This window comes from Schistocerca gregaria, unplaced genomic scaffold (assembly GCF_023897955.1).
Source record: "Schistocerca gregaria isolate iqSchGreg1 unplaced genomic scaffold, iqSchGreg1.2 ptg000856l, whole genome shotgun sequence".
NCBI classification, from domain to species: Eukaryota; Metazoa; Arthropoda; class Insecta; order Orthoptera; family Acrididae; genus Schistocerca; species Schistocerca gregaria.
Window position 1 is genome coordinate 107510 of NW_026062218.1, and position 22502 is coordinate 130011.

A 22502-nucleotide genomic window follows, 5' to 3' on the forward strand; every position below is an offset into this window, starting at 1 on the left:
TTTAGCGCTCCTACAAAACAGTAGGCTCTGACGCATTTTAAGAGCACATCCGTCGATTCGCAGTGTTTCGTTATTTTCAACGAGTTCCTAGCACTCTTCCTCCGCGCATTCTTGTTCAAACTGAGTTCATTGCTGTAATTTCACATCTTACGTTTAATACAGTGGTTTAAAATGCTTGTGGAAGCATCTTTGTCGCACCTGAGAGTTTGTATGAAAAGAGGACTGGCAGGTGTAGTGACATAAAATTTAAAAGAAGAGAGGGAGCCAACAGCACCCGGTGTTCCCAGGCGGTCACCCATCCAAGTACTAACCGGGCCCGATGTTGCTTAACTTCGGTGATCGGACGAGAACCGGTGTATTCAACATGGTATGGCCGTTGGCGTCCTTATACAGTAGCCGCACGGCAGAAGAAGGCTTCGCCTCTCCTCCCAACACACGCAATCTCCGTTTTCGGTGGCACATTTGACGCAAAGCACGTCCTTCCACCTCGAAGGCGACGCGCTGTGCGGCGCGCCGCCACGTGGGTCAGACGCACAACACAGCTGCTCGTTGCACCGCCTGTCATTCGTTTGTTCGACAAAGTATCCATCTCTTGTAGCGACGAAAGGTAAATTTTTGTTTACAAATTTGCCGTTGTGCACTGCTACAAAACAATATGCCCTGACGTATTTCACAACATTTCTGTCACTTCACACTGTTTTGTTATTTCCAGAGACTCTTTGGAAGTCTTCCTTGGCGCACTCTTTTCAAATTGAGCTCCTTAATATCGTATCTTACGATAGTTTAAAATCAGTATGGAAGCATCTATGTCACATGAGAAAGGTAGCATGAAAAAAGGGCTGGCAGGGGTAGTGACAAGAAAGCAAGAAATGAAGACAGAGGGAAGCGGTCTCACCTGCCTGACACGCGTCGCGCTTCCAGATATTTGCGTAATTCGCACGGTGCATTCTCGGCTGTCCCCTTCCGTCCCGACTTGTCCCGACTTTGCTCGACTGCCGCTCGCTGCCGCTCGGGTCGTGGTCCATATGACAGCACAAGTACGAGAAGCATCTGCGAGATGGGCGCGGGCCGAACCGACGTGTCCGAGGCGCCGTGTGCGGCCGTTCGGAGCTACCAGAGCCGCTCTGTGCTGCGCCGTGCCGTGGAAAGGTGCGAAAACATGCACACAAGACACAGGCTGTTCGGCAAAGTATCCATCTCTTGTAGCGACGAAAGGTAAATTTTTGTTTACAAATTTGCCGTTGTGCACTGCTACAAAATTGGAATTTAGCGCTCCTACAAAACAGTAGGCTCTGACGCATTTTAAGAGCACATCCGTCGATTCGCAGTGTTTCGTTATTTTCAACGAGTTCCTAGCACTCTTCCTCCGCGCATTCTTGTTCAAACTGAGTTCATTGCTGTAATTTCACATCTTACGTTTAATACAGTGGTTTAAAATGCTTGTGGAAGCATCTTTGTCGCACCTGAGAGTTTGTATGAAAAGAGGACTGGCAGGTGTAGTGACATAAAATTTAAAAGAAGAGAGGGAGCCAACAGCACCCGGTGTTCCCAGGCGGTCACCCATCCAAGTACTAACCGGGCCCGATGTTGCTTAACTTCGGTGATCGGACGAGAACCGGTGTATTCAACATGGTATGGCCGTTGGCGTCCTTACATAGTAGCCGCACGGCAGAAGAAGGCTTCGCCTCTCCTCCCAACACACGCAATCTCCGTTTTCGGTGGCACATTTGACGCAAAGCACGTCCTTCCACCTCGAAGGCAACGCGCTGTGCGGCGCGCCGCCACGTGGGTCAGACGCACAACACAGCTGCTCGTTGCACCGCCTGTCATTCGTTTGTTCGACAAAGTATCCATCTCTTGTAGCGACGAAAGGTAAATTTTTGTTTACAAATTTGCCGTTGTGCACTGCTACAAAACAATATGCCCTGACGTATTTCACAACATTTCTGTCACTTCACACTGTTTTGTTATTTCCAGAGACTCTTTGGAAGTCTTCCTTGGCGCACTCTTTTCAAATTGAGCTCCTTAATATCGTATCTTACGATAGTTTAAAATCAGTATGGAAGCATCTATGTCACATGAGAAAGGTAGCATGAAAAAAGGGCTGGCAGGGGTAGTGACAAGAAAGCAAGAAATGAAGACAGAGGGAAGCGGTCTCACCTGCCTGACACGCGTCGCGCTTCCAGATATTTGCGTAATTCGCACGGTGCATTCTCGGCTGTCCCCTTCCGTCCCGACTTGTCCCGACTTTGCTCGACTGCCGCTCGCTGCCGCTCGGGTCGTGGTCCATATGACAGCACAAGTACGAGAAGCATCTGCGAGATGGGCGCGGGCCGAACCGACGTGTCCGAGGCGCCGTGTGCGGCCGTTCGGAGCTACCAGAGCCGCTCTGTGCTGCGCCGTGCCGTGGAAAGGTGCGAAAACATGCACACAAGACACAGGCTGTTCGGCAAAGTATCCATCTCTTGTAGCGACGAAAGGTAAATTTTTGTTTACAAATTTGCCGTTGTGCACTGCTACAAAATTGGAATTTAGCGCTCCTACAAAACAGTAGGCTCTGACGCATTTTAAGAGCACATCCGTCGATTCGCAGTGTTTCGTTATTTTCAACGAGTTCCTAGCACTCTTCCTCCGCGCATTCTTATTCAAACTGAGTTCATTGCTGTAATTTCACATCTTACGTTTAATACAGTGGTTTAAAATGCTTGTGGAAGCATCTTTGTCGCACCTGAGAGTTTGTATGAAAAGAGGACTGGCAGGTGTAGTGACATAAAATTTAAAAGAAGAGAGGGAGCCAACAGCACCCGGTGTTCCCAGGCGGTCACCCATCCAAGTACTAACCGGGCCCGATGTTGCTTAACTTCGGTGATCGGACGAGAACCGGTGTATTCAACATGGTATGGCCGTTGGCGTCCTTATACAGTAGCCGCACGGCAGAAGAAGGCTTCGCCTCTCCTCCCAACACACGCAATCTCCGTTTTCGGTGGCACATTTGACGCAAAGCACGTCCTTCCACCTCGAAGGCGACGCGCTGTGCGGCGCGCCGCCACGTGGGTCAGACGCACAACACAGCTGCTCGTTGCACCGCCTGTCATTCGTTTGTTCGACAAAGTATCCATCTCTTGTAGCGACGAAAGGTAAATTTTTGTTTACAAATTTGCCGTTGTGCACTGCTACAAAACAATATGCCCTGACGTATTTCACAACATTTCTGTCACTTCACACTGTTTTGTTATTTCCAGAGACTCTTTGGAAGTCTTCCTTGGCGCACTCTTTTCAAATTGAGCTCCTTAATATCGTATCTTACGATAGTTTAAAATCAGTATGGAAGCATCTATGTCACATGAGAAAGGTAGCATGAAAAAAGGGCTGGCAGGGGTAGTGACAAGAAAGCAAGAAATGAAGACAGAGGGAAGCGGTCTCACCTGCCTGACACGCGTCGCGCTTCCAGATATTTGCGTAATTCGCACGGTGCATTCTCGGCTGTCCCCTTCCGTCCCGACTTGTCCCGACTTTGCTCGACTGCCGCTCGCTGCCGCTCGGGTCGTGGTCCATATGACAGCACAAGTACGAGAAGCATCTGCGAGATGGGCGCGGGCCGAACCGACGTGTCCGAGGCGCCGTGTGCGGCCGTTCGGAGCTACCAGAGCCGCTCTGTGCTGCGCCGTGCCGTGGAAAGGTGCGAAAACATGCACACAAGACACAGGCTGTTCGGCAAAGTATCCATCTCTTGTAGCGACGAAAGGTAAATTTTTGTTTACAAGTTTGCCGTTGTGCACTGCTACAAAATTGGAATTTAGCGCTCCTACAAAACAGTAGGCTCTGACGCATTTTAAGAGCACATCCGTCGATTCGCAGTGTTTCGTTATTTTCAACGAGTTCCTAGCACTCTTCCTCCGCGCATTCTTGTTCAAACTGAGTTCATTGCTGTAATTTCACATCTTACGTTTAATACAGTGGTTTAAAATGCTTGTGGAAGCATCTTTGTCGCACCTGAGAGTTTGTATGAAAAGAGGACTGGCAGGTGTAGTGACATAAAATTTAAAAGAAGAGAGGGAGCCAACAGCACCCGGTGTTCCCAGGCGGTCACCCATCCAAGTACTAACCGGGCCCGATGTTGCTTAACTTCGGTGATCGGACGAGAACCGGTGTATTCAACATGGTATGGCCGTTGGCGTCCTTATACAGTAGCCGCACGGCAGAAGAAGGCTTCGCCTCTCCTCCCAACACACGCAATCTCCGTTTTCGGTGGCACATTTGACGCAAAGCACGTCCTTCCACCTCGAAGGCGACGCGCTGTGCGGCGCGCCGCCACGTGGGTCAGACGCACAACACAGCTGCTCGTTGCACCGCCTGTCATTCGTTTGTTCGACAAAGTATCCATCTCTTGTAGCGACGAAAGGTAAATTTTTGTTTACAAATTTGCCGTTGTGCACTGCTACAAAACAATATGCCCTGACGTATTTCACAACATTTCTGTCACTTCACACTGTTTTGTTATTTCCAGAGACTCTTTGGAAGTCTTCCTTGGCGCACTCTTTTCAAATTGAGCTCCTTAATATCGTATCTTACGATAGTTTAAAATCAGTATGGAAGCATCTATGTCACATGAGAAAGGTAGCATGAAAAAAGGGCTGGCAGGGGTAGTGACAAGAAAGCAAGAAATGAAGACAGAGGGAAGCGGTCTCACCTGCCTGACACGCGTCGCGCTTCCAGATATTTGCGTAATTCGCACGGTGCATTCTCGGCTGTCCCCTTCCGTCCCGACTTGTCCCGACTTTGCTCGACTGCCGCTCGCTGCCGCTCGGGTCGTGGTCCATATGACAGCACAAGTACGAGAAGCATCTGCGAGATGGGCGCGGGCCGAACCGACGTGTCCGAGGCGCCGTGTGCGGCCGTTCGGAGCTACCAGAGCCGCTCTGTGCTGCGCCGTGCCGTGGAAAGGTGCGAAAACATGCACACAAGACACAGGCTGTTCGGCAAAGTATCCATCTCTTGTAGCGACGAAAGGTAAATTTTTGTTTACAAGTTTGCCGTTGTGCACTGCTACAAAATTGGAATTTAGCGCTCCTACAAAACAGTAGGCTCTGACGCATTTTAAGAGCACATCCGTCGATTCGCAGTGTTTCGTTATTTTCAACGAGTTCCTAGCACTCTTCCTCCGCGCATTCTTGTTCAAACTGAGTTCATTGCTGTAATTTCACATCTTACGTTTAATACAGTGGTTTAAAATGCTTGTGGAAGCATCTTTGTCGCACCTGAGAGTTTGTATGAAAAGAGGACTGGCAGGTGTAGTGACATAAAATTTAAAAGAAGAGAGGGAGCCAACAGCACCCGGTGTTCCCAGGCGGTCACCCATCCAAGTACTAACCGGGCCCGATGTTGCTTAACTTCGGTGATCGGACGAGAACCGGTGTATTCAACATGGTATGGCCGTTGGCGTCCTTATACAGTAGCCGCACGGCAGAAGAAGGCTTCGCCTCTCCTCCCAACACACGCAATCTCCGTTTTCGGTGGCACATTTGACGCAAAGCACGTCCTTCCACCTCGAAGGCGACGCGCTGTGCGGCGCGCCGCCACGTGGGTCAGACGCACAACACAGCTGCTCGTTGCACCGCCTGTCATTCGTTTGTTCGACAAAGTATCCATCTCTTGTAGCGACGAAAGGTAAATTTTTGTTTACAAATTTGCCGTTGTGCACTGCTACAAAACAATATGCCCTGACGTATTTCACAACATTTCTGTCACTTCACACTGTTTTGTTATTTCCAGAGACTCTTTGGAAGTCTTCCTTGGCGCACTCTTTTCAAATTGAGCTCCTTAATATCGTATCTTACGATAGTTTAAAATCAGTATGGAAGCATCTATGTCACATGAGAAAGGTAGCATGAAAAAAGGGCTGGCAGGGGTAGTGACAAGAAAGCAAGAAATGAAGACAGAGGGAAGCGGTCTCACCTGCCTGACACGCGTCGCGCTTCCAGATATTTGCGTAATTCGCACGGTGCATTCTCGGCTGTCCCCTTCCGTCCCGACTTGTCCCGACTTTGCTCGACTGCCGCTCGCTGCCGCTCGGGTCGTGGTCCATATGACAGCACAAGTACGAGAAGCATCTGCGAGATGGGCGCGGGCCGAACCGACGTGTCCGAGGCGCCGTGTGCGGCCGTTCGGAGCTACCAGAGCCGCTCTGTGCTGCGCCGTGCCGTGGAAAGGTGCGAAAACATGCACACAAGACACAGGCTGTTCGGCAAAGTATCCATCTCTTGTAGCGACGAAAGGTAAATTTTTGTTTACAAGTTAGCCGTTGTGCACTGCTACAAAATTGGAATTTAGCGCTCCTACAAAACAGTAGGCTCTGACGCATTTTAAGAGCACATCCGTCGATTCGCAGTGTTTCGTTATTTTCAACGAGTTCCTAGCACTCTTCCTCCGCGCATTCTTGTTCAAACTGAGTTCATTGCTGTAATTTCACATCTTACGTTTAATACAGTGGTTTAAAATGCTTGTGGAAGCATCTTTGTCGCACCTGAGAGTTTGTATGAAAAGAGGACTGGCAGGTGTAGTGACATAAAATTTAAAAGAAGAGAGGGAGCCAACAGCACCCGGTGTTCCCAGGCGGTCACCCATCCAAGTACTAACCGGGCCCGATGTTGCTTAACTTCGGTGATCGGACGAGAACCGGTGTATTCAACATGGTATGGCCGTTGGCGTCCTTATACAGTAGCCGCACGGCAGAAGAAGGCTTCGCCTCTCCTCCCAACACACGCAATCTCCGTTTTCGGTGGCACATTTGACGCAAAGCACGTCCTTCCACCTCGAAGGCGACGCGCTGTGCGGCGCGCCGCCACGTGGGTCAGACGCACAACACAGCTGCTCGTTGCACCGCCTGTCATTCGTTTGTTCGACAAAGTATCCATCTCTTGTAGCGACGAAAGGTAAATTTTTGTTTACAAATTTGCCGTTGTGCACTGCTACAAAACAATATGCCCTGACGTATTTCACAACATTTCTGTCACTTCACACTGTTTTGTTATTTCCAGAGACTCTTTGGAAGTCTTCCTTGGCGCACTCTTTTCAAATTGAGCTCCTTAATATCGTATCTTACGATAGTTTAAAATCAGTATGGAAGCATCTATGTCACATGAGAAAGGTAGCATGAAAAAAGGGCTGGCAGGGGTAGTGACAAGAAAGCAAGAAATGAAGACAGAGGGAAGCGGTCTCACCTGCCTGACACGCGTCGCGCTTCCAGATATTTGCGTAATTCGCACGGTGCATTCTCGGCTGTCCCCTTCCGTCCCGACTTGTCCCGACTTTGCTCGACTGCCGCTCGCTGCCGCTCGGGTCGTGGTCCATATGACAGCACAAGTACGAGAAGCATCTGCGAGATGGGCGCGGGCCGAACCGACGTGTCCGAGGCGCCGTGTGCGGCCGTTCGGAGCTACCAGAGCCGCTCTGTGCTGCGCCGTGCCGTGGAAAGGTGCGAAAACATGCACACAAGACACAGGCTGTTCGGCAAAGTATCCATCTCTTGTAGCGACGAAAGGTAAATTTTTGTTTACAAATTTGCCGTTGTGCACTGCTACAAAATTGGAATTTAGCGCTCCTACAAAACAGTAGGCTCTGACGCATTTTAAGAGCACATCCGTCGATTCGCAGTGTTTCGTTATTTTCAACGAGTTCCTAGCACTCTTCCTCCGCGCATTCTTGTTCAAACTGAGTTCATTGCTGTAATTTCACATCTTACGTTTAATACAGTGGTTTAAAATGCTTGTGGAAGCATCTTTGTCGCACCTGAGAGTTTGTATGAAAAGAGGACTGGCAGGTGTAGTGACATAAAATTTAAAAGAAGAGAGGGAGCCAACAGCACCCGGTGTTCCCAGGCGGTCACCCATCCAAGTACTAACCGGGCCCGATGTTGCTTAACTTCGGTGATCGGACGAGAACCGGTGTATTCAACATGGTATGGCCGTTGGCGTCCTTATACAGTAGCCGCACGGCAGAAGAAGGCTTCGCCTCTCCTCCCAACACACGCAATCTCCGTTTTCGGTGGCACATTTGACGCAAAGCACGTCCTTCCACCTCGAAGGCGACGCGCTGTGCGGCGCGCCGCCACGTGGGTCAGACGCACAACACAGCTGCTCGTTGCACCGCCTGTCATTCGTTTGTTCGACAAAGTATCCATCTCTTGTAGCGACGAAAGGTAAATTTTTGTTTACAAATTTGCCGTTGTGCACTGCTACAAAACAATATGCCCTGACGTATTTCACAACATTTCTGTCACTTCACACTGTTTTGTTATTTCCAGAGACTCTTTGGAAGTCTTCCTTGGCGCACTCTTTTCAAATTGAGCTCCTTAATATCGTATCTTACGATAGTTTAAAATCAGTATGGAAGCATCTATGTCACATGAGAAAGGTAGCATGAAAAAAGGGCTGGCAGGGGTAGTGACAAGAAAGCAAGAAATGAAGACAGAGGGAAGCGGTCTCACCTGCCTGACACGCGTCGCGCTTCCAGATATTTGCGTAATTCGCACGGTGCATTCTCGGCTGTCCCCTTCCGTCCCGACTTGTCCCGACTTTGCTCGACTGCCGCTCGCTGCCGCTCGGGTCGTGGTCCATATGACAGCACAAGTACGAGAAGCATCTGCGAGATGGGCGCGGGCCGAACCGACGTGTCCGAGGCGCCGTGTGCGGCCGTTCGGAGCTACCAGAGCCGCTCTGTGCTGCGCCGTGCCGTGGAAAGGTGCGAAAACATGCACACAAGACACAGGCTGTTCGGCAAAGTATCCATCTCTTGTAGCGACGAAAGGTAAATTTTTGTTTACAAGTTTGCCGTTGTGCACTGCTACAAAATTGGAATTTAGCGCTCCTACAAAACAGTAGGCTCTGACGCATTTTAAGAGCACATCCGTCGATTCGCAGTGTTTCGTTATTTTCAACGAGTTCCTAGCACTCTTCCTCCGCGCATTCTTGTTCAAACTGAGTTCATTGCTGTAATTTCACATCTTACGTTTAATACAGTGGTTTAAAATGCTTGTGGAAGCATCTTTGTCGCACCTGAGAGTTTGTATGAAAAGAGGACTGGCAGGTGTAGTGACATAAAATTTAAAAGAAGAGAGGGAGCCAACAGCACCCGGTGTTCCCAGGCGGTCACCCATCCAAGTACTAACCGGGCCCGATGTTGCTTAACTTCGGTGATCGGACGAGAACCGGTGTATTCAACATGGTATGGCCGTTGGCGTCCTTATACAGTAGCCGCACGGCAGAAGAAGGCTTCGCCTCTCCTCCCAACACACGCAATCTCCGTTTTCGGTGGCACATTTGACGCAAAGCACGTCCTTCCACCTCGAAGGCGACGCGCTGTGCGGCGCGCCGCCACGTGGGTCAGACGCACAACACAGCTGCTCGTTGCACCGCCTGTCATTCGTTTGTTCGACAAAGTATCCATCTCTTGTAGCGACGAAAGGTAAATTTTTGTTTACAAATTTGCCGTTGTGCACTGCTACAAAACAATATGCCCTGACGTATTTCACAACATTTCTGTCACTTCACACTGTTTTGTTATTTCCAGAGACTCTTTGGAAGTCTTCCTTGGCGCACTCTTTTCAAATTGAGCTCCTTAATATCGTATCTTACGATAGTTTAAAATCAGTATGGAAGCATCTATGTCACATGAGAAAGGTAGCATGAAAAAAGGGCTGGCAGGGGTAGTGACAAGAAAGCAAGAAATGAAGACAGAGGGAAGCGGTCTCACCTGCCTGACACGCGTCGCGCTTCCAGATATTTGCGTAATTCGCACGGTGCATTCTCGGCTGTCCCCTTCCGTCCCGACTTGTCCCGACTTTGCTCGACTGCCGCTCGCTGCCGCTCGGGTCGTGGTCCATATGACAGCACAAGTACGAGAAGCATCTGCGAGATGGGCGCGGGCCGAACCGACGTGTCCGAGGCGCCGTGTGCGGCCGTTCGGAGCTACCAGAGCCGCTCTGTGCTGCGCCGTGCCGTGGAAAGGTGCGAAAACATGCACACAAGACACAGGCTGTTCGGCAAAGTATCCATCTCTTGTAGCGACGAAAGGTAAATTTTTGTTTACAAATTTGCCGTTGTGCACTGCTACAAAATTGGAATTTAGCGCTCCTACAAAACAGTAGGCTCTGACGCATTTTAAGAGCACATCCGTCGATTCGCAGTGTTTCGTTATTTTCAACGAGTTCCTAGCACTCTTCCTCCGCGCATTCTTGTTCAAACTGAGTTCATTGCTGTAATTTCACATCTTACGTTTAATACAGTGGTTTAAAATGCTTGTGGAAGCATCTTTGTCGCACCTGAGAGTTTGTATGAAAAGAGGACTGGCAGGTGTAGTGACATAAAATTTAAAAGAAGAGAGGGAGCCAACAGCACCCGGTGTTCCCAGGCGGTCACCCATCCAAGTACTAACCGGGCCCGATGTTGCTTAATTTCGGTGATCGGACGAGAACCGGTGTATTCAACATGGTATGGCCGTTGGCGTCCTTATACAGTAGCCGCACGGCAGAAGAAGGCTTCGCCTCTCCTCCCAACACACGCAATCTCCGTTTTCGGTGGCACATTTGACGCAAAGCACGTCCTTCCACCTCGAAGGCGACGCGCTGTGCGGCGCGCCGCCACGTGGGTCAGACGCACAACACAGCTGCTCGTTGCACCGCCTGTCATTCGTTTGTTCGACAAAGTATCCATCTCTTGTAGCGACGAAAGGTAAATTTTTGTTTACAAATTTGCCGTTGTGCACTGCTACAAAACAATATGCCCTGACGTATTTCACAACATTTCTGTCACTTCACACTGTTTTGTTATTTCCAGAGACTCTTTGGAAGTCTTCCTTGGCGCACTCTTTTCAAATTGAGCTCCTTAATATCGTATCTTACGATAGTTTAAAATCAGTATGGAAGCATCTATGTCACATGAGAAAGGTAGCATGAAAAAAGGGCTGGCAGGGGTAGTGACAAGAAAGCAAGAAATGAAGACAGAGGGAAGCGGTCTCACCTGCCTGACACGCGTCGCGCTTCCAGATATTTGCGTAATTCGCACGGTGCATTCTCGGCTGTCCCCTTCCGTCCCGACTTGTCCCGACTTTGCTCGACTGCCGCTCGCTGCCGCTCGGGTCGTGGTCCATATGACAGCACAAGTACGAGAAGCATCTGCGAGATGGGCGCGGGCCGAACCGACGTGTCCGAGGCGCCGTGTGCGGCCGTTCGGAGCTACCAGAGCCGCTCTGTGCTGCGCCGTGCCGTGGAAAGGTGCGAAAACATGCACACAAGACACAGGCTGTTCGGCAAAGTATCCATCTCTTGTAGCGACGAAAGGTAAATTTTTGTTTACAAATTTGCCGTTGTGCACTGCTACAAAATTGGAATTTAGCGCTCCTACAAAACAGTAGGCTCTGACGCATTTTAAGAGCACATCCGTCGATTCGCAGTGTTTCGTTATTTTCAACGAGTTCCTAGCACTCTTCCTCCGCGCATTCTTGTTCAAACTGAGTTCATTGCTGTAATTTCACATCTTACGTTTAATACAGTGGTTTAAAATGCTTGTGGAAGCATCGTTGTCGCACCTGAGAGTTTGTATGAAAAGAGGACTGGCAGGTGTAGTGACATAAAATTTAAAAGAAGAGAGGGAGCCAACAGCACCCGGTGTTCCCAGGCGGTCACCCATCCAAGTACTAACCGGGCCCGATGTTGCTTAACTTCGGTGATCGGACGAGAACCGGTGTATTCAACATGGTATGGCCGTTGGCGTCCTTATACAGTAGCCGCACGGCAGAAGCAGGCTTCGCCTCTCCTCCCAACACACGCAATCTCCGTTTTCGGTGGCACATTTGACGCAAAGCACGTCCTTCCACCTCGAAGGCGACGCGCTGTGCGGCGCGCCGCCACGTGGGTCAGACGCACAACACAGCTGCTCGTTGCACCGCCTGTCATTCGTTTGTTCGACAAAGTATCCATCTCTTGTAGCGACGAAAGGTAAATTTTTGTTTACAAATTTGCCGTTGTGCACTGCTACAAAACAATATGCCCTGACGTATTTCACAACATTTCTGTCACTTCACACTGTTTTGTTATTTCCAGAGACTCTTTGGAAGTCTTCCTTGGCGCACTCTTTTCAAATTGAGCTCCTTAATATCGTATCTTACGATAGTTTAAAATCAGTATGGAAGCATCTATGTCACATGAGAAAGGTAGCATGAAAAAAGGGCTGGCAGGGGTAGTGACAAGAAAGCAAGAAATGAAGACAGAGGGAAGCGGTCTCACCTGCCTGACACGCGTCGCGCTTCCAGATATTTGCGTAATTCGCACGGTGCATTCTCGGCTGTCCCCTTCCGTCCCGACTTGTCCCGACTTTGCTCGACTGCCGCTCGCTGCCGCTCGGGTCGTGGTCCATATGACAGCACAAGTACGAGAAGCATCTGCGAGATGGGCGCGGGCCGAACCGACGTGTCCGAGGCGCCGTGTGCGGCCGTTCGGAGCTACCAGAGCCGCTCTGTGCTGCGCCGTGCCGTGGAAAGGTGCGAAAACATGCACACAAGACACAGGCTGTTCGGCAAAGTATCCATCTCTTGTAGCGACGAAAGGTAAATTTTTGTTTACAAGTTTGCCGTTGTGCACTGCTACAAAATTGGAATTTAGCGCTCCTACAAAACAGTAGGCTCTGACGCATTTTAAGAGCACATCCGTCGATTCGCAGTGTTTCGTTATTTTCAACGAGTTCCTAGCACTCTTCCTCCGCGCATTCTTGTTCAAACTGAGTTCATTGCTGTAATTTCACATCTTACGTTTAATACAGTGGTTTAAAATGCTTGTGGAAGCATCTTTGTCGCACCTGAGAGTTTGTATGAAAAGAGGACTGGCAGGTGTAGTGACATAAAATTTAAAAGAAGAGAGGGAGCCAACAGCACCCGGTGTTCCCAGGCGGTCACCCATCCAAGTACTAACCGGGCCCGATGTTGCTTAACTTCGGTGATCGGACGAGAACCGGTGTATTCAACATGGTATGGCCGTTGGCGTCCTTATACAGTAGCCGCACGGCAGAAGAAGGCTTCGCCTCTCCTCCCAACACACGCAATCTCCGTTTTCGGTGGCACATTTGACGCAAAGCACGTCCTTCCACCTCGAAGGCGACGCGCTGTGCGGCGCGCCGCCACGTGGGTCAGACGCACAACACAGCTGCTCGTTGCACCGCCTGTCATTCGTTTGTTCGACAAAGTATCCATCTCTTGTAGCGACGAAAGGTAAATTTTTGTTTACAAATTTGCCGTTGTGCACTGCTACAAAACAATATGCCCTGACGTATTTCACAACATTTCTGTCACTTCACACTGTTTTGTTATTTCCAGAGACTCTTTGGAAGTCTTCCTTGGCGCACTCTTTTCAAATTGAGCTCCTTAATATCGTATCTTACGATAGTTTAAAATCAGTATGGAAGCATCTATGTCACATGAGAAAGGTAGCATGAAAAAAGGGCTGGCAGGGGTAGTGACAAGAAAGCAAGAAATGAAGACAGAGGGAAGCGGTCTCACCTGCCTGACACGCGTCGCGCTTCCAGATATTTGCGTAATTCGCACGGTGCATTCTCGGCTGTCCCCTTCCGTCCCGACTTGTCCCGACTTTGCTCGACTGCCGCTCGCTGCCGCTCGGGTCGTGGTCCATATGACAGCACAAGTACGAGAAGCATCTGCGAGATGGGCGCGGGCCGAACCGACGTGTCCGAGGCGCCGTGTGCGGCCGTTCGGAGCTACCAGAGCCGCTCTGTGCTGCGCCGTGCCGTGGAAAGGTGCGAAAACATGCACACAAGACACAGGCTGTTCGGCAAAGTATCCATCTCTTGTAGCGACGAAAGGTAAATTTTTGTTTACAAGTTTGCCGTTGTGCACTGCTACAAAATTGGAATTTAGCGCTCCTACAAAACAGTAGGCTCTGACGCATTTTAAGAGCACATCCGTCGATTCGCAGTGTTTCGTTATTTTCAACGAGTTCCTAGCACTCTTCCTCCGCGCATTCTTGTTCAAACTGAGTTCATTGCTGTAATTTCACATCTTACGTTTAATACAGTGGTTTAAAATGCTTGTGGAAGCATCTTTGTCGCACCTGAGAGTTTGTATGAAAAGAGGACTGGCAGGTGTAGTGACATAAAATTTAAAAGAAGAGAGGGAGCCAACAGCACCCGGTGTTCCCAGGCGGTCACCCATCCAAGTACTAACCGGGCCCGATGTTGCTTAACTTCGGTGATCGGACGAGAACCGGTGTATTCAACATGGTATGGCCGTTGGCGTCCTTATACAGTAGCCGCACGGCAGAAGAAGGCTTCGCCTCTCCTCCCAACACACGCAATCTCCGTTTTCGGTGGCACATTTGACGCAAAGCACGTCCTTCCACCTCGAAGGCGACGCGCTGTGCGGCGCGCCGCCACGTGGGTCAGACGCACAACACAGCTGCTCGTTGCACCGCCTGTCATTCGTTTGTTCGACAAAGTATCCATCTCTTGTAGCGACGAAAGGTAAATTTTTGTTTACAAATTTGCCGTTGTGCACTGCTACAAAACAATATGCCCTGACGTATTTCACAACATTTCTGTCACTTCACACTGTTTTGTTATTTCCAGAGACTCTTTGGAAGTCTTCCTTGGCGCACTCTTTTCAAATTGAGCTCCTTAATATCGTATCTTACGATAGTTTAAAATCAGTATGGAAGCATCTATGTCACATGAGAAAGGTAGCATGAAAAAAGGGCTGGCAGGGGTAGTGACAAGAAAGCAAGAAATGAAGACAGAGGGAAGCGGTCTCACCTGCCTGACACGCGTCGCGCTTCCAGATATTTGCGTAATTCGCACGGTGCATTCTCGGCTGTCCCCTTCCGTCCCGACTTGTCCCGACTTTGCTCGACTGCCGCTCGCTGCCGCTCGGGTCGTGGTCCATATGACAGCACAAGTACGAGAAGCATCTGCGAGATGGGCGCGGGCCGAACCGACGTGTCCGAGGCGCCGTGTGCGGCCGTTCGGAGCTACCAGAGCCGCTCTGTGCTGCGCCGTGCCGTGGAAAGGTGCGAAAACATGCACACAAGACACAGGCTGTTCGGCAAAGTATCCATCTCTTGTAGCGACGAAAGGTAAATTTTTGTTTACAAATTTGCCGTTGTGCACTGCTACAAAATTGGAATTTAGCGCTCCTACAAAACAGTAGGCTCTGACGCATTTTAAGAGCACATCCGTCGATTCGCAGTGTTTCGTTATTTTCAACGAGTTCCTAGCACTCTTCCTCCGCGCATTCTTGTTCAAACTGAGTTCATTGCTGTAATTTCACATCTTACGTTTAATACAGTGGTTTAAAATGCTTGTGGAAGCATCTTTGTCGCACCTGAGAGTTTGTATGAAAAGAGGACTGGCAGGTGTAGTGACATAAAATTTAAAAGAAGAGAGGGAGCCAACAGCACCTGCTGTTCCCAGGCGGTCACCCATCCAAGTACTAACCGGGCCCGATGTTGCTTAACTTCGGTGATCGGACGAGAACCGGTGTATTCAACATGGTATGGCCGTTGGCGTCCTTATACAGTAGCCGCACGGCAGAAGCAGGCTTCGCCTCTCCTCCCAACACACGCAATCTCCGTTTTCGGTGGCACATTTGACGCAAAGCACGTCCTTCCACCTCGAAGGCGACGCGCTGTGCGGCGCGCCGCCACGTGGGTCAGACGCACAACACAGCTCCTCGTTGCACCGCCTGTCATTCGTTTGTTCGACAAAGTATCCATCTCTTGTAGCGACGAAAGGTAAATTTTTGTTTACAAATTTGCCGTTGTGCACTGCTACAAAACAATATGCCCTGACGTATTTCACAACATTTCTGTCACTTCACACTGTTTTGTTATTTCCAGAGACTCTTTGGAAGTCTTCCTTGGCGCACTCTTTTCAAATTGAGCTCCTTAATATCGTATCTTACGATAGTTTAAAATCAGTATGGAAGCATCTATGTCACATGAGAAAGGTAGCATGAAAAAAGGGCTGGCAGGGGTAGTGACAAGAAAGCAAGAAATGAAGACAGAGGGAAGCGGTCTCACCTGCCTGACACGCGTCGCGCTTCCAGATATTTGCGTAATTCGCACGGTGCATTCTCGGCTGTCCCCTTCCGTCCCGACTTGTCCCGACTTTGCTCGACTGCCGCTCGCTGCCGCTCGGGTCGTGGTCCATATGACAGCACAAGTACGAGAAGCATCTGCGAGATGGGCGCGGGCCGAACCGACGTGTCCGAGGCGCCGTGTGCGGCCGTTCGGAGCTACCAGAGCCGCTCTGTGCTGCGCCGTGCCGTGGAAAGGTGCGAAAACATGCACACAAGACACAGGCTGTTCGGCAAAGTATCCATCTCTTGTAGCGACGAAAGGTAAATTTTTGTTTACAAGTTTGCCGTTGTGCACTGCTACAAAATTGGAATTTAGCGCTCCTACAAAACAGTAGGCTCTGACGCATTTTAAGAGCACATCCGTCGATTCGCAGTGTTTCGTTATTTTCAACGAGTTCCTAGCACTCTTCCTCCGCGCATTCTTGTTCAAACTGAGTTCATTGCTGTAATTTCACATCTTACGTTTAATACAGTGGTTTAAAATGCTTGTGGAAGCATCTTTGTCGCACCTGAGAGTTTGTATGAAAAGAGGACTGGCAGGTGTAGTGACATAAAATTTAAAAGAAGAGAGGGAGCCAACAGCACCCGGTGTTCCCAGGCGGTCACCCATCCAAGTACTAACCGGGCCCGATGTTGCTTAACTTCGGTGATCGGACGAGAACCGGTGTATTCAACATGGTATGGCCGTTGGCGTCCTTATACAGTAGCCGCACGGCAGAAGAAGGCTTCGCCTCTCCTCCCAACACACGCAATCTCCGTTTTCGGTGGCACATTTGACGCAAAGCACGTCCTTCCACCTCGAAGGCGACGCGCTGTGCGGCGCGCCGCCACGTGGGTCAGACGCACAACACAGCTGCTCGTTGCACCGCCTGTCATTCGTTTGTTCGACAAAGTATCCATCTCTTGTAGCGACGAAAGGTAAATTTTTGTTTACAAATTTGCCGTTGTGCACTGCTACAAAACAATATGCCCTGACGTATTTCACAACATTTCTGTCACTTCACACTGTTTTGTTATTTCCAGAGACTCTTTGGAAGTCTTCCTTGGCGCACTCTTTTCAAATTGAGCTCCTTAATATCGTATCTTACGATAGTTTAAAATCAGTATGGAAGCATCTATGTCACATGAGAAAGGTAGCATGAAAAAAGGGCTGGCAGGGGTAGTGACAAGAAAGCAAGAAATGAAGACAGAGGGAAGCGGTCTCACCTGCCTGACACGCGTCGCGCTTCCAGATATTTGCGTAATTCGCACGGTGCATTCTCGGCTGTCCCCTTCCGTCCCGACTTGTCCCGACTTTGCTCGACTGCCGCTCGCTGCCGCTCGGGTCGTGGTCCATATGACAGCACAAGTACGAGAAGCATCTGCGAGATGGGCGCGGGCCGAACCGACGTGTCCGAGGCGCCGTGTGCGGCCGTTCGGAGCTACCAGAGCCGCTCTGTGCTGCGCCGTGCCGTGGAAAGGTGCGAAAACATGCACACAAGACACAGGCTGTTCGGCAAAGTATCCATCTCTTGTAGCGACGAAAGGTAAATTTTTGTTTACAAGTTTGCCGTTGTGCACTGCTACAAAATTGGAATTTAGCGCTCCTACAAAACAGTAGGCTCTGACGCATTTTAAGAGCACATCCGTCGATTCGCAGTGTTTCGTTATTTTCAACGAGTTCCTAGCACTCTTCCTCCGCGCATTCTTGTTCAAACTGAGTTCATTGCTGTAATTTCACATCTTACGTTTAATACAGTGGTTTAAAATGCTTGTGGAAGCATCTTTGTCGCACCTGAGAGTTTGTATGAAAAGAGGACTGGCAGGTGTAGTGACATAAAATTTAAAAGAAGAGAGGGAGCCAACAGCACCCGGTGTTCCCAGGCGGTCACCCATCCAAGTACTAACCGGGCCCGATGTTGCTTAACTTCGGTGATCGGACGAGAACCGGTGTATTCAACATGGTATGGCCGTTGGCGTCCTTATACAGTAGCCGCACGGCAGAAGAAGGCTTCGCCTCTCCTCCCAACACACGCAATCTCCGTTTTCGGTGGCACATTTGACGCAAAGCACGTCCTTCCACCTCGAAGGCGACGCGCTGTGCGGCGCGCCGCCACGTGGGTCAGACGCACAACGCAGCTGCTCGTTGCACCGCCTGTCATTCGTTTGTTCGACAAAGTATCCATCTCTTGTAGCGACGAAAGGTAAATTTTTGTTTACAAATTTGCCGTTGTGCACTGCTACAAAACAATATGCCCTGACGTATTTCACAACATTTCTGTCACTTCACACTGTTTTGTTATTTCCAGAGACTCTTTGGAAGTCTTCCTTGGCGCACTCTTTTCAAATTGAGCTCCTTAATATCGTATCTTACGATAGTTTAAAATCAGTATGGAAGCATCTATGTCACATGAGAAAGGTAGCATGAAAAAAGGGCTGGCAGGGGTAGTGACAAGAAAGCAAGAAATGAAGACAGAGGGAAGCGGTCTCACCTGCCTGACACGCGTCGCGCTTCCAGATATTTGCGTAATTCGCACGGTGCATTCTCGGCTGTCCCCTTCCGTCCCGACTTGTCCCGACTTTGCTCGACTGCCGCTCGCTGCCGCTCGGGTCGTGGTCCATATGACAGCACAAGTACGAGAAGCATCTGCGAGATGGGCGCGGGCCGAACCGACGTGTCCGAGGCGCCGTGTGCGGCCGTTCGGAGCTACCAGAGCCGCTCTGTGCTGCGCCGTGCCGTGGAAAGGTGCGAAAACATGCACACAAGACACAGGCTGTTCGGCAAAGTATCCATCTCTTGTAGCGACGAAAGGTAAATTTTTGTTTACAAGTTTGCCGTTGTGCACTGCTACAAAATTGGAATTTAGCGCTCCTACAAAACAGTAGGCTCTGACGCATTTTAAGAGCACATCCGTCGATTCGCAGTGTTTCGTTATTTTCAACGAGTTCCTAGCACTCTTCCTCCGCGCATTCTTGTTCAAACTGAGTTCATTGCTGTAATTTCACATCTTACGTTTAATACAGTGGTTTAAAATGCTTGTGGAAGCATCTTTGTCGCACCTGAGAGTTTGTATGAAAAGAGGACTGGCAGGTGTAGTGACATAAAATTTAAAAGAAGAGAGGGAGCCAACAGCACCTTTTTTTTTTTTTTTTAAATTTTAAAATGCTCGAGGAAGCATCTTTGTCACACCTGAGAGTTAGTATGAAAAGAGGGCTGGCCGGTGTAGCGAGGTAAAAAGGAAAAAATGAGAGGGAGCCAACAGCACCTTTTTTTTTTTTTTTTTTTTTTTTTTTTGCAGGTGTAGTGACATAAAATTTAAAGGAAGAGAGGGAGCCAACAGCACTTTTTTTTTCATAAATTAAATAGGCCTGCAACACGTGAAAACGAAATGTGATAAATGCCTCCCATTTATACGCCAAAAACTGAAAGAGGAAACGGAAAGATAAGGTGGATCCACACCGTAACAATCGATGATGACGACTGTCCAAAGGGAACACAAAACATTTGTACGCAACGAGGACGACGCATCCACCGGAAAAGGAAAGTCATTGTCGGTCGGGCATCGAGCGTGGCTGGCAGGCGGCGGCAATGAGGGCAGGGGTCAATTAGTCTGAGGCCTGGCCACAGTGTCGCCCCCACACCCGTCATCACTCATATCGACCGTAAAACAAAACAATATTTCATGTATGAAAAAAAGAGAAATCGCAACAGCCTAGGTATAGTAAAAACAACATGAAACAAAACGCTATTTTAAAGCGCCGGTAATCCCGGTGTGAAATCCCACACCGACGAAAGGTTCCAAAAGTGCCGAGCGCAGACACGTGACGAGAAGTGGGAGCGCTCGACAGTAAAAGAAATGAAAAAAGAAAAAAGAAAAAATAACGCAAACAGTCACCACTAGAAACTAGAACTGAAACATCAGTAAAGAATCTCGTCACGCCACATACGGGGAAAAAAAAGAAAAAAGAAACTAATAATACCGACACTCATGCCAAACAAGAAGTTTGGCAATAACGTTCAGAAAAAACTGAAAAGACTTCTGATGTCGTTCGATAGTCAAGTTTCGGCAATTTTCGTTCCAGAAAACATAGAGAAAGTCGCATTTATTCATATTGTGTCGCTCAAGGGCAATTTGAAAATACGAGACAATAACATCCATGTTACGCAGGTACCGACATACGCGCAAAAGCATGCGCCAGTGCGACCTGCAAAAAATTTGCAAAATTTTGCCGATAATGTGGCGATGTCTGAATCTGAGAATGTTGGGTCCATAAAAAGGTAAGGAAGTCCAAATCGGTACACAACTTTAAAGAGAAAATAGCAAAAACTGTATGGCCAAAGATCCACACCGTGGCATTTCGCTTGGTGGTGGGGTAGACGACACACTGCGGAATTAATACATCATCCACAGTAACGGTTCGAGCGTCCACCCGCTGAATCAGACGAATCATATCCCTGGCGACGTCCCAAACACGGCGGAAGCGGTCACACGCAAAGCGGTGTTCAAGAGTATCGTCGACAGTACACACGTCACACACTCCAGATGGGATAAGGTTGATGGAATGAAGTTTGGAGTTGGTGGGGATGGTGCGATGCACCACCTTGTACCATGCAGCGTGTACGGAAGCCGGGAGGACTTTGTTGGCGAGGTTTTGCCACACTGCCACCCAGTTGCAGCGTGGCAATCGATACTCCCACTTGCAACGAATAGGAGGTCCGCGTATAGCATCGCAGACAGCGCTAACCGTGTGGGCGGAGATGTCACGAAGTGTCAGGTAACTATTATCGAAATAGTAGCGGCGCACATAAGAAAGATAAAACGGGATGTGCGACACAGAAACAGGTGCCACTTCAGAATGAGGACGATAACGATTAAAAACAACCGCGGTGGGACTGCAAGGTGCCTTCTGCATAACAGCGGTAATTCTCTTCCAAAGGAGAGCCGCACATTTGGCTGAAAAATCGACAAGTCCCAAACCGCCGTCGGACAGGCCCAAGGTACAGACAGCATGTGACACCTTAAAAATCTCCCCCCTCCATAAAAACCAGTAAATCGCCTGTGTGATGGCGCGCCCCAATTGCTTGGGTACCGGGAGAACCTGCGCAAGGTACCACGCCCTTGCCAAGAAGTTATTATTTATTAAATGCACCTTTTCCCGAAGGGCCAAATTTCGGACCGCATGGATCTTGACAACAGCACGAATCCGATGCAGCGTAGGCCGCCAATTTAATGCTTCCATCTGCTGTGGATTCGAGGATAAAAGGACTCCAAGAACTTTATGCTGCTGCTGTACACAGAACCAGTCCCTACGAAGGGTACGTGCGCGGGCGGTGAGCGGTAAAAGAACAGTTTTCTGTGTATTGACAATCGCCCCCGTAGCTTGTTCAAAGTTGTGCAGAACGACTTGCAACCTGTCAACATCGTCTAAATGCTCAATAAATACGCCAAGGTCATCAGCGTATGCTTTACAAACCAATCTGGTAGTCCCCATCTGAATGCCGCGACATTCCTGACCGATATAGCGGAGGAGGGGATCCAGCGCAATGGCAAAAAGCGCCATGGAAAGCGGACACCCTTGCCGCACGGAGCGACCTACACGAAAAGCAGGAGTAAGACGACCATTAACACAGATGCGTGACGTAGCATTTTGCAACAGTTGCGTCACTAAGTTGGTAAATTTATAACCAAACCCCATGCGTACCAATACCTGACGCAAATAAAAATGACTAATACGGTCAAAGGCATTCTTAAAATCAACTAATAAAATCGCCGCAGTCCGAAGCCGAGCACTTTTTACATAACCAATGCAGTCCCTGTAAGCAAGGATAGCGTCAAAGATATTCCGATCGCGCACCGCACACGTTTGCTGAGGACTAAGTACCGCCGGCAAAATGTTTTTAAGTCGCTGAGCGACGCAGCGCGTGACGATCTTGTAGTCAACATTTAATAAAGTAATCGGACGGACAGCGTCGATATTTGGCACAGCATTGGATTTGGGAACGAGCGTCACAACCCCCTCCACAAAGGCAACTGGTACAGTCACACCATTTCGAATATCATTTACCAAATCTACTAAAATCTCACTAAAAAGATGAAAAAATTTCAAATAAAATTCCGCAGGAATCCCATCTGGACCTGGAGACTTCCCGTTGGGACTCCGCCGAACGGCATCGAGAACTTCATCAGACGTAAAGGCGTCAGTTAAATGATTCCTGTCCGGGCGAGTTAAAACATGGGGTACAGTCTGCAAAAAATCTCGCAACGCGTCGGAATCCACATCAACAGCACGGAAAAGTGAAGCGAAATGTTCAAAAATATCTGTTTCAATTTCCGACTGTACAGAAGTGCGATCGCCGTTTCGCAGCCGCCAAACATTAATCTTCAAAC

The 22502-nt window shown here is 49.3% G+C and overlaps 15 non-coding genes across 15 annotated transcripts; all 15 read right to left on the reverse strand.

The window, feature by feature from the left end:
• Positions 1–262: 262 nt before the first annotated feature.
• LOC126323294 (5S ribosomal RNA) lies at positions 263–381 on the reverse strand. The gene has a single exon (XR_007559435.1). It is a non-coding gene; the product is annotated as a 5S ribosomal RNA (ribosomal RNA).
• Positions 382–1527: 1146 nt separating this feature from the next.
• LOC126323295 (5S ribosomal RNA) lies at positions 1528–1646 on the reverse strand. Its single transcript, XR_007559436.1, has one exon. It is a non-coding gene; the product is annotated as a 5S ribosomal RNA (ribosomal RNA).
• A 1146-nt stretch (positions 1647–2792) lies between these two features.
• On the reverse strand, positions 2793–2911 carry LOC126323296 (5S ribosomal RNA). Its single transcript, XR_007559437.1, has one exon. It is a non-coding gene; the product is annotated as a 5S ribosomal RNA (ribosomal RNA).
• A 1146-nt stretch (positions 2912–4057) lies between these two features.
• LOC126323297 (5S ribosomal RNA) lies at positions 4058–4176 on the reverse strand. Its single transcript, XR_007559438.1, has one exon. It is a non-coding gene; the product is annotated as a 5S ribosomal RNA (ribosomal RNA).
• Positions 4177–5322: 1146 nt separating this feature from the next.
• LOC126323298 (5S ribosomal RNA) lies at positions 5323–5441 on the reverse strand. The gene has a single exon (XR_007559439.1). It is a non-coding gene; the product is annotated as a 5S ribosomal RNA (ribosomal RNA).
• Positions 5442–6587: 1146 nt separating this feature from the next.
• On the reverse strand, positions 6588–6706 carry LOC126323299 (5S ribosomal RNA). Its single transcript, XR_007559440.1, has one exon. It is a non-coding gene; the product is annotated as a 5S ribosomal RNA (ribosomal RNA).
• Positions 6707–7852: 1146 nt separating this feature from the next.
• LOC126323301 (5S ribosomal RNA) lies at positions 7853–7971 on the reverse strand. The gene has a single exon (XR_007559442.1). It is a non-coding gene; the product is annotated as a 5S ribosomal RNA (ribosomal RNA).
• A 1146-nt stretch (positions 7972–9117) lies between these two features.
• Positions 9118–9236, reverse strand: LOC126323302 (5S ribosomal RNA). Its single transcript, XR_007559443.1, has one exon. It is a non-coding gene; the product is annotated as a 5S ribosomal RNA (ribosomal RNA).
• A 1146-nt stretch (positions 9237–10382) lies between these two features.
• Positions 10383–10501, reverse strand: LOC126323335 (5S ribosomal RNA). The gene has a single exon (XR_007559476.1). It is a non-coding gene; the product is annotated as a 5S ribosomal RNA (ribosomal RNA).
• Positions 10502–11647: 1146 nt separating this feature from the next.
• Positions 11648–11766, reverse strand: LOC126323303 (5S ribosomal RNA). The gene has a single exon (XR_007559444.1). It is a non-coding gene; the product is annotated as a 5S ribosomal RNA (ribosomal RNA).
• A 1146-nt stretch (positions 11767–12912) lies between these two features.
• Positions 12913–13031, reverse strand: LOC126323304 (5S ribosomal RNA). The gene has a single exon (XR_007559445.1). It is a non-coding gene; the product is annotated as a 5S ribosomal RNA (ribosomal RNA).
• Positions 13032–14177: 1146 nt separating this feature from the next.
• LOC126323305 (5S ribosomal RNA) lies at positions 14178–14296 on the reverse strand. The gene has a single exon (XR_007559446.1). It is a non-coding gene; the product is annotated as a 5S ribosomal RNA (ribosomal RNA).
• A 1146-nt stretch (positions 14297–15442) lies between these two features.
• Positions 15443–15561, reverse strand: LOC126323326 (5S ribosomal RNA). Its single transcript, XR_007559467.1, has one exon. It is a non-coding gene; the product is annotated as a 5S ribosomal RNA (ribosomal RNA).
• A 1146-nt stretch (positions 15562–16707) lies between these two features.
• On the reverse strand, positions 16708–16826 carry LOC126323306 (5S ribosomal RNA). Its single transcript, XR_007559447.1, has one exon. It is a non-coding gene; the product is annotated as a 5S ribosomal RNA (ribosomal RNA).
• Positions 16827–17972: 1146 nt separating this feature from the next.
• LOC126323307 (5S ribosomal RNA) lies at positions 17973–18091 on the reverse strand. The gene has a single exon (XR_007559448.1). It is a non-coding gene; the product is annotated as a 5S ribosomal RNA (ribosomal RNA).
• Between the last annotated feature and the right edge of the window lie 4411 nt (positions 18092–22502).